At 40.5% G+C, this 8,847-nt stretch overlaps 1 pseudogene; it reads right to left on the minus strand.

The window, feature by feature from the left end:
• Positions 1-6,101: 6,101 nt before the first annotated feature.
• Positions 6,102-8,616, minus strand: LOC121441552 (annotated as a pseudogene).
• Between the last annotated feature and the right edge of the window lie 231 nt (positions 8,617-8,847).

Raw genomic sequence — 8,847 nt, forward strand, 5'->3', positions numbered from 1 at the left:
AGCAGCAGCAAGCTCTGGCGGGTCCCCAGCAGTGCTGGCTCCAGAGTCCAGCACCCAAGCAGTGGTAAAGTTCCCATCAGCGGGAAGCCACGCGGCAGAATTCCCAATGCCCGGTAGTTGTGAGCAGACCCATGGACACAGAAGAAAAGTAGCCATAAAAGCAGCTGCTAACCCCGAAGAGATGGTTGTCGGTCCCCGGGGCGGGCTGGGGGGACAGCCTTTCGACAAGCGGCTACAGTTTCCCACCAGAGGGAGGGCACGTGCTGCTGGCGGGCAGTGGCGGTGGGTAACAGACACATAAACACAAAAGATAGGTATAAAGGTAAAATATTTATTACAGAAAAGGGGAGAGAGAGAGAGAGAGAGAGAGAGAGAGAGAGAGAGAGAGAGACAGAGAGAGAGAGAGAGAGAGAGAGAGAAGAAGGAGGAGGAGGAGGAGGAGGAGGAGGAGGAGGAGGAAGAGAGAGAGGCCAAGCCCACACTGGGAGAGAGCAAAAACAAGAGAGAGATGGGGGGCAGAGGTCAGAAGTAAAAAAGGAGTGGGAGTGGCTAGGGCAGGGACTGAAAGATGTATGTGTTAGTGTGCTTCTTTGCTATGACAGTGGTTATATGGTTCTTGCTGTGGAAAGGAAGACATACAACTAATGCTGAATCATCAGGATTAAGAGTGTCTGTGGGATGAATCCCAGGATGGCAATCTTTATCTGTGTGGTATGGGGTAGATGAAATGCCTGCTCAGCAAGTGGGGTCCACCATATGAATATGGAGATATCCCAAAAACAGTTAAAAGTTTAGAGGAAATGTTGCAGTCTTTAGAGCACAAAAGTTAAGACTGTCCACATCAAGGTAAGTTGCCTACTGGCCTGTTGTGTGTAATTAGTTATAAATACATTTGAGGTTAGGCTAGCAGCCAAGCAGGAACTTCTTTGTATAAAGGAACAATTGCAACCAGAAAGAGAGAGGAAACTATCATCTTCCATGTTAACCTCTGACTTTGCAAGTAAATTAGATAAACAAAAGAATGAGAGACAGGTGGTAAAACCGATAGATGCTACCCTCAGGTCTAACCTTTAATGGAAGAGGGAAAATCTGTAATTCAACATACAGATGGGGGCATTAAATACAGTCCAATGCAAGAAACTAGGGTAATCAGGATGAAAGACCCTCTGGACCCCCCCCCCCCAGAACCCATGAGAACATCCTGTTTGTTTGAAAGATTTTCAGGACCTGCAGTAGGCTGTACCATGAAAACATCCTGTTTGCTTGAGACCCTCAGAACCCCCTCAGGACCTGCAGCTAGCCTGCTCTCATGAGAACATCCCGTTTGCTTAGGAGAACAGGATACCTGTAGTCGGCACATGTGCCAAACTTAGAATGTTATCAGTTCACAAAAGGAACAGTCGCCCCTACAGATGTTTCTCTTATCACACAGCTATTCTCCTGCCCTGGAATAGACCAATCACTGCTAATAACCCTTTGAATAAGCCAATCCAATAAGTTGGAAAACAGCCTACAGGTCCCCCCTTGTGTCTGTGGCTTTTTGCTTTAAAAGATGGACTGTAACAGCTATCACTGTCCTTCATATCCCGAACCTGAAGGACCCTGTCATGACAGAATAAAAATCCTCTTCCTTTTGCATCAATTTGTGGTTATGTGAATGGTGTCTGGAGCAACTCTTCCCTGACGTTTGGACTTCTAGTCCAACAAAGACATATTCAACTCTTGAACAACTGGAACAATGAAAGAGCTAGTCACAATGAGACTTGTGAGACTGGGATATGGGAGTTGACAGGATCAGTCTAACTTCAGTGGAGGCAGAAAAACTGAGTAATGTGATTTCTCATCCTTCCTAAAGGTAAAGGCTACATAATCTGAGACATTATGAGGGAAATAAGTTCCTGATGGCCTGGTGAATCAAAGCCATTAGGAACACATGGCTATGTGTTACAGATTTAAGAGTAAAGGTTTCCCCAATGGGAAGTGTTACTGCTCTGAGGGGAACAGTTTCTCTGGTGCACATGTTCTGAAGGGAGAGGATTTCTTTATACGAGTGAAAGGAAATAGCTCTGAAAGGAAAAGTATCTTGGCAGTTAGAATCACAGGAATACCACGAAGTCACATTGCACAAGAAATTTCACACAAAAGCAGGAGGGAGCCTTTGTATAGGGTTTGTTGTGGGTGGAGTTTTCCATGGTGTAGATTTTCAGGATGGGGATTGGTGGGATTTCAACACAAACCCAGTGATTGGTGGGATTTTTGAGCTCAGGTTTTTTTGCGAGAGATCAGAGATTTGTGGATTTTTGATCTCAGGGATTGGTGAATTTTTAAACATGAAAGTGGACTCATAACTTTTACCCTATCATCTCTGAGATTCCCACAAATATCAGGAGAAGGACCATTAAGGAAGAACAGGTGCTACTGAGGAATTTAGGAATAAAAGAAGATATATTTGAACTCCAGTTCACTGGGCCAGAACAAACTATGTTCACCAAAGAGTTAAAGAATAGCTTGATCCAGTATAGCCCTTAAGGCTGGTATAGGGCTCTAACAACTTTGTTAAGATCTCTGATGTCCTTCAGGTAAAGGGCTATCTAGACGAGATAAGAAGGCACAGCAGAGTCTGTTTGGGTTATTCTAAAATGTGGCAATATTTGGGACAAACTGAAGTTTCTAATGAAACAATAGCCAAATTGTATGCTCAGGACATTCAAGAAGGCTTTCAAACCTGAGGAATAGTTCCGGGAAAGGGATCCAAGATAGAAAAATACAGATGAAGATAATAAAGTCAGTCCCAGAGATGAGTTGTTATACCCATAGTTTAAGGAGGGTATGGTGGCTTGAAAGAAAATGGCTCCCAAAGGGAGTAGCTCCAAGATATGGAAATGTAATGGCTCAGAGAGAATGACTGAGGATTATAGAGAGATAATTAAGTGAATGCCTTCCATTGATGCTTTTTTATCCAACCTTGATCTGTGCAGGAAGCAATTGATTTTCCATCATGTGCTTTATCACCACAAAAAAGTTATCAGTACATTTTTATTTTATTATATGTGACCTAACAGTTACAATAATATCTGAGTCTTAGAAGAGACTCTCTCCTTATATTTTTGAGAAAAATTAAAATCATTAAAGACGATAAAGTGTTTTACAGTTAGACTGAATATATTTTTTCAGTTTTTATTTATGATTTGTCGCTTTCCTATCATGAATTTTGATCCACTCATCTCTCCAATCTTTTGTATCTACTCTCTGCCCTTGAAGCCCCCCTCCCCCAATAAAATAAAATAAAATTTAAGAAAAAAGAAAAACAGAGAGACAAAAGAGAAAAATCTCATCATGGAAGCTATAGTGTGACAAAGTGGATCACACACTATACCCTTTAGCCCACATATCTTTATTGCAAATGTTCATTGCAAAGAGACGTTGGTCATGTTTGAGGCCTCTGGTTTCTGCTATACTATTGAAAACGGGCCTTCATTGGGACTTCTTTTGGATATCCTGTTGTTGCCCTGTGTCATGAGGATACTGAAACTTTGGATCTACAGGACCAGCACTTTCATATGCTCCAGATAATCATGGATGGGATGGATATTGGGATGGGCAAAGTACAGCCCTGGTTCTTGGCCTGGGTGGTTTGTAGGGTTGGTCAGCCTGCTAGCATTGCCACTGCTAGTTCACCCTATCCAAAAGGAGCAAGGGATGGGACCTGTTTTCTCAGGTCCTCAAGGCCAGCTTACCCAGACCTATACCATCAGGGCCAGATCTACTATGTTGCCCAGGCAAGGTGCAGGGGTCACTCTCTGGAGTGCTGCAGATAGAGATGGGGAAGGCCAGCTCTCCTGATCTCATGATCTCAGGTTAAGTTTTCCCAACTGCCACAGATGGTGAGAGAGGGGCATGTCTCCCCCACCCACATCACCATATGGATGACGGGCAGGTCCAGTTCTTTCTTGCTTATATTCCTGGGGGAAGGAGACCCCATCAACAGGGTAAGCTGTACTGTGCTTTCTAAGCAAGGTTTAGGGCCTTCGGTCCCAAGTGTGGCAGCTGATAAGAGATACTCCAGTTAGCTCCCTTACTTGAAGCAGGAGATGAGGAACAAGAGGCAAGGTGGAAATCTTTCCCTTACCCATGCTGCATGACACACAGAAGAGTAATGGGGTCAGCTCTCCCATGCTCATGCCCTCAAGTCTGACTTATAGTCACCCCCACCAACAAGGTCAGCTCTACTGTGCTCCCCAGGGGAGGTGCAAGGCCTACTCTCCTGAGTGCTGCAGCTAGTAGAAGCAGGGCCACTTCTCCCTAGTGTTGCAGCCAGTGAGGAATAGGGCCAACTCCGTGCAGCCCTATACTATTGGCCTTTGATGCTATCAGGAGCCATGGACATCAACATAGACCATAGCTGCAGGAGGACCACAGACCCAGGCATGGGCCTTGGCAGCAGAGTAGGCCCAGAAATCATCTTGGCTCTTGGTCTTGGGCTGGCAACCAAGTAACCCTAATCAGTAAGTTCCTCACAGTCTTTATCTCTTCAGATCTGCCGTTTTGCACAGGACATGAAATAATCTCAATCTCTCTCTCTCTCTCTCTCTCTCTCTCTCTCTCTCTCTCCCTCCCTTTTCCTATTTCCCTCTCCCCTCTCTCCTTCTCCTCCTCTCTTCTCCCTCTCCCCCATTATCACACCATATATTTGCCTACAAAAATAGTGCCTGACTTCCCGGCCCCTGTTTTCTCCTTGGTGTCCAGAGGAGGCTGCCCCGAGGCTCCTTTTTTCTGCTCAGTCGTAATGGGGATGGTCAGGGTCATGTTTTTATTCTCTGTGCCCAGAGAAGGGTGCCCAGGGCATGCATGTGGGTTGGACTGCATACATTTTGCAATATGAAGTGGCCATGAGACTTTGGGATGAAATGTAGAAGATTATGACTTAAAAGTTATATTTATGGGTGTTAAATAGGCAAGGGATCAAATAGAAATAGTTAATACTTAACAGAATCTATACTTAGGAGACAAAATTCTTGACATATTTATGAGGCAGTTTAAAGACTGGAATAATTGAGTTTGAAAGGCAACTTGAATGTGTGTGACACTGTACCATGGGCTGATGTCTTACACTAAATGAAAAGAGAAATTGAGGTAAACATCAGGATGTATCTAGTTGCTTGTAGATTGAGTGTGCAAGGTGGCATGCTGCTTTCAATTCCTCCCACCACTGAATAGTCTACTCATATACCTTTCCCATTAGGATGGAATGTATTGCCTCACACTGAAGACAAAATTAAAATTTCCTCTGTTTTTGTTAGTTACTTTGTTTCAGCAATCACAAAGAAATAAGTATATACTAGTATGTACCCACTACTCAGGGGAAAAGTACAAAATTTCATTAATGAATGAAGAAATAACTTTAACAATCTGGATATTTGATGCATCCTGTTTTATTCCCCAGAGGACATAGAGAATTCACATTAGGAACAGATTTGTATTGATACTGATACTTGATATTGCTCATCTAAAAAGAAGTGAATTCACAAAAGCTCATTTAGGATCCAGCCTAACATTTTGTTCATAAACATATGCACTTAATTGTGCAGAATGTTGTTTCTCATAGTATTCATAATGATGAAGTTCTGCTAAATCTTCATAGAAATATTGGGAAGTCTCACTTTACTTTTACTTTAATATTGACTTTTTCTTCCATACATAAAAAGATCTCTTCAAAAAACTTCAATTTATAGACAGAACGCCATTACTAGATCCTTTTAAAAACTAAGTTTTGTAATAAAACTTTTGAAGTTGTTTGCAATATATGACCTGAGTGAAACTTGTATTACTTCATCAAACTGTTTACTCTTCACAAACCATACTACTAAAATAAGATGTTCTTGATAAGACATTATCACTCAGGGGTTGGTTATTTGATATTATGCATCTATATTATGGAAGATTTTCTTTATATAAATCGAGGCCTTTTATTCAACATATTTACTATTCTTTATACCATATCTAAAAGTCCATAAGAGAAAGATGTTTTTTAAATTAGAATTTTCAGTTTGTGATATTTATCAAATTTTATTTGAATCAAAAGTTGAGGGCCTCATCTTATTTTATGAACCAAGATTAGGTCTTTTGCGGGGAGGTTCATCTTCTTCCTCTTCATCATCCTGATTATCATCACTGTCATTGTCATCTTCATCATCGGAGTAGTCCACTAATGGAATACTCATGCAACAGTGTATTGGCCTACTCATTCTTCTAGCAGAAGCCTCAGACTGAGATGAACAGTCAAATTCAAATGAATTTTCTTCTGACCGTTCTACATCATCTTCACTTGTCCTTTTTATTTGCATAAACGTGTCATAAGAACTTAGAGAGTCCACTTCCAATGCCAGAACAGCTTCAGTATTTACTCTAGGACACATTTCCTCCTTGACTTTTACCTCCATAGCTTTTATATGTCTGAAGTATAATTTCTCATATATTATATCATGTAAGCTTCCTCTTACTTGACTTTCTCTTTCCTTCTGTTCTTCAAATTTAATTTTCAAACCTTTAAATGTCTGGACATACTCAACTGAATCAAAAGCCGTAAAAAATTTTTTCACAATGTCTGCAATAAGAGACGTGATGTTTTCCACTCTAATAAATTCAAATAGTTCAATAATAGCTGAGTTTAACATATTGTATCGTTTTCCATTACGAAGAAAAGCATTTATAACAGGTTCAAAAAGATTTTTCCTCATTATGTAAAGATTATAAATTTCATCTTTAAAGCCAACCATCTGTCTCATAAATCTCAGAGCACACAAAACAAGAAAAGTGTGCTTTGAACTCATCAGCACCAAGATTCTGCTGAGCAAGTTGTTGCTCAAAATATAATTTTTGATATAGGTTGTGTGGTTTTGTAAACAAAACCTGAGCAATTCTAAAACTACTCCAAGCAATTGTGGATTTTGGTCATTATCAGAATAGATGTTGATTTTGTTATCACCACTATCATTTTGTCCTGTGATAGACAAAATTGGTGCTGCCAAGTTATCTATGCAATGTGTATAGAAGTAATTCATAAATTCTCTTCTTTCGCCGGGCGGTGGTGGCGCACGCCTTTAATCCCAGCACTCGGGAGGCAGAGGCAGGCGGATCTCTGTGAGTTCGAGACCAGCCTGGTCTACAAGAGCTAGTTCCAGGACAGGCTCCAAAACCACAGAGAAACCCTGTCTCGAAAAACCAAAAAAAAAAAAATTCTCTTCTTTCATATCTATTAGCTGTTACAAACATGTTTTGCGGGTCAAGAAGAGCACGGAGAACTGCTGTCAAACTTAAAACATGAGAAGATTCGGGATCAGGATCACAGATGATTTGTTTGATCATTATATTGAGGAGAAGGTCATCCTCATTTTCACTGTCCTCAGCTTCTTCCACTGCATACACTCGGACTATTCGTGGATTAAATTCTACTAGAAAAGTAAATATATCTAGAGCAGCTACTTTTATTTGGTTGTTTTGTATACATACTGAAACCTTCAGAGCACTCATAATTCCTAGCTTTATCACTGTTTTCAGTAACACATCCTTCTTATGAAAACTTAATATCTTAGCAAATTCAAAGAACTCCTTAAAGAAAAATAACAATTCACTCCGTCTTTTATCACTGACAGTGTTATCTTTTAACTCACTAAAAGCTTCATACAAAAACATTTCATCTTCATGCAGCATGCTAATTATTTCAATTTTATTGGAAAAAATAAAAGTTGTAAGATCAGAAAGCCAATCCTCTTGAAATTTGGTTGATACAGGTAATAGAATGTCATGAATATATTACATTCTGTAAGTCTGGTGTATTTTTTGCTTAAGTTTAGAGTGTGTTATTGGCATAACTTCTTTGAATTTTGCACTTTCGGTCAAGAATTTCCTGTGCTGATATGGCTGATCCAAACTAGGGTCGTACTCAAGGCATCCTATTACATCCCTGACATATTCCTCAGAAAACATAATATTAAATAAACGTGAATTGTTGAGAAATAAGATTCCTTTAATAATGCCATGTAAAACCTGTAAACTTTCCATGTTCTGCTGTTCCTCGCAAGTGTGGAATATCTCTAGCAACTTTTTGATGTAATCTTCACTTTCCAAGAGCAGAGCCAGCCGTTCCTTGAGGCAGGGCGATTCTTCTACAATATTAAATAAATCTGCAATGTTGTCAAGTTTACCTAGTTCACAATTCGGCATCTGAAACAGATTCTCAATCTGGGACAGTTCTTGAAAATTGTCATTCTCCTCTTTAAGCTCTTGAGGGATCGGGTTGCTTGGGTCTTTACCTAGAGCCTGGCAGATATCATTCCAGATATCTTGACAGCTATCTGGCTCTGAGAAACTTAATGCCATAGTTTTGTTATTAGCGTCAGTCCAAATAATTAAATTTGTTTGGTATTTCTTATAGGTCACATCAGGATTAATTTTGCTCTCTATTAGCCGAGAGCCATCTAATTCTGAATGAACAAGTAAGCATACACTCTCAAGCCGTCCGATGTATTTGGTTGAAATTTGACCTGAGCATATATGCTCCCATTGCTCATCTTCTTTCATAATATAGACTCTTACACTATGAAATCCGTCATCCATGTTGAATCACAATTCTCTAGGCCACGCTGTTGCGCTGACTTCAGTTTTGAGTTCTCTCGCCAAGGTTGGCCAGAAATGTCACCGAGGTCGCAATTCTGAAAAATCATAAGAGAGCAGATTAATGGGGATTAAAAGAATGACAGGGGCTAAGAGAGGGTTTATGGTCATTAGAATTACCAGGGAGGAAGGCTCTGATACTTGTCAATTATCAACTATTGAACTACCCCCGAC

Source organism: Microtus oregoni, unplaced genomic scaffold (genome assembly GCF_018167655.1).
Source record: "Microtus oregoni isolate MIOR12 unplaced genomic scaffold, Mior012 000079F_003, whole genome shotgun sequence".
Taxonomy (NCBI): domain Eukaryota; kingdom Metazoa; phylum Chordata; class Mammalia; order Rodentia; family Cricetidae; genus Microtus; species Microtus oregoni.